General features: G+C 36.2%; 1 protein-coding gene across 1 annotated transcript in view; it reads left to right on the plus strand.

Moving 5' to 3' along the window:
- Positions 1-1,918, plus strand: part of RBMS3 (RNA binding motif single stranded interacting protein 3) — a 707,347-nt gene extending 705,429 nt beyond the window's left edge. The window contains exon 14 of the transcript XR_002095924.1: positions 45-1,918. The gene's annotated coding sequence lies outside the window, so the exon portion shown is untranslated. The remainder of the gene's footprint in view (positions 1-44) is intronic.
- The last annotated feature ends 241 nt before the right edge of the window (positions 1,919-2,159 follow it).

A 2,159-nucleotide genomic window follows, 5' to 3' on the forward strand; every position in this document is an offset into this window, starting at 1 on the left:
CAGGGAAGTGAGGGATTCTGCAATGGGCATAAGCATTAAAATAGGTTTTTACATGAGTAAAAATCAAATGAAGGGTCTTATTTATGTATGTATGTGTACCAAAATTCAGCAAATTTGAGGAAGCCTGCATTGTAATAAAGTTTATTTTTAATATGTCATAGTATTTGGATCTATATTATGTTGTCTATGGTACTGAAGGATGAGATTGATACTCAATGTTTAACAAGTTGCCTTGGTTCATAATTTTAAGCTTAATAGCACTTATCAGCCAGCCTCTTCATTTTAATGCTGAGGTTGACATGAGTAAAACAGGTTTAAACAGACTCTCTGCACTATACCTACAGTAAGAGTCATGCTAAAGAGTGATAGTAGGCTTAAAGTAATGAATCAGTCCAGTTTTAGTGATGAGACCAAATGTGGTAGTTGAAGATAGTTATGTTTGATCCACACATGGCCAACATTTCTTTACAAAACTTTATTTAACTTGCAATTGGTCTTGATGTAAAAGAAGTGTCCTTGGGCGACCGATTTTTCCAGGTCTTCTAGGTAGCCCATATGAACTGAGGAAATACTAAGGGTGTGATGGAAATGCAAAAGATAACAACAAAACAACAGGCAGATTATTCCAGGGAGCCTCTCCTTTCTGGTTGATGACATTTATTTTCTCTCTAATAATGGTGATTCCTTTCATTTTCTAATACATGCACACTGACTAGTCATGTACACACTTTGTCAGAAGGAAGGGGTGTATCAGCAGGACATTGTTCATATTCTTCAACAAAGTGGATTTCTGGAATCAGCAAGAGGCAAATGAGCGGCATGGGTAAACGAGGAGAGAATTATTTTTCCCTCAAAAGAAGCACCACACTTCCACATCAGTCATATCATCCAAATAGACTGGAACGCTGTCTGCACCCCTCAGATTCATCTTCATGCCTCAGAGCATGCAGAAGAGACCAGTTCTCTCCCCTTTGTTGATGTGTTCTTTGTTAAAAATCAACATAAAAAAATGACAAAATGTACAAAAATGGTTCTTTTGCTTCCCATGATAAGAAAATATCTTGTGTCTATATCAGTTATTCTGGTTTTTATTCCTCACCAATGACAGACAATTTCCTTTCACCCTAATAAAATTTTGTAATGAAGTGAAAAATGTCAGCTGTTGAAAGGTCCGCAAACCCATTTTTCTTTATAGGCCTCAATCTCAGAAGGAATTCAATACCCCCAGAGATCTAGGCCTGTTGATTTAAAAAAAAAAATCTGTCCAGTGTTCATCGTATTTTCAGTCTTTTGTTTTCTTTCTCAAGGATGAAGAATGTATGTTTCTGGTGGAATTTACCATCAGTTATATTTTAAGAACTTCCCAAAAATCAGGTTAAAGAGGACAACATAATGGTAGCATAACTACAGTTATGCATCCTAAAGTGGAAAAAAGCTGAGTAAATCATTTTCTTTTCTTGAGGAAAAATAATTTATGTAGAAGGAGGAAGCATCCAGTATTTGTAAAGGAAATTTTAATTGTTTTCCTATTTAAAGGAGAATTAAAAGCTTCCATCTTTAAGAAAATCAAAGTAGCACTGAAGCTAGATGACTCTCCTATCAAGAAAAATGTATCACATCTTTGAGACAGGGGTTCTTTCAAATCTTTACATCCTCACTATTGCCAAATTGTAGACTAAAGAACCTCTGGGAAACAGTAAATTATGGATCTTATTTATATGGGCATCCTTGTGTTGATGTCTTGGAATAATGTCTACTGCTATTATGTTGGGGGTTTTTTAATTTTTGTTTTCCATTTGTACCACAACCCTAATAGCTGCCATTTTTCCACTCCTGGGGCTTTCTGTAGATCAGTGGATGTTAGGTTTAAACTTCTGTTTTCTTTGATGAAGCTTTCAATAAAAAAATAAAGAAAAGCACTAGATGTCTGGTTGTTCTTGTTGCACATATGCAGAAGCTCCGTGAAGCATTTAGTCCCTGTGCTCTATGTGCATACAGGGGAGTTCTTCAACATGGTTTGCCCTCTTCCTCATCAGATCAGTGTAAGAACTGGGTCTCCTGAGGTGCAGAGTCTTCTCATTTCTCATAGCTCTTTCTCATTTTTAGAAGTAAAATCACCCACATGCTTGACAGTGGAATTAAACAGAAAAGGCCCTTTC

Source organism: Gavialis gangeticus, unplaced genomic scaffold (assembly GCF_001723915.1).
Source record: "Gavialis gangeticus isolate Ggan-Ray unplaced genomic scaffold, GavGan_comp1, whole genome shotgun sequence".
In the NCBI taxonomy this organism is placed as follows: domain Eukaryota; kingdom Metazoa; phylum Chordata; order Crocodylia; family Gavialidae; genus Gavialis; species Gavialis gangeticus.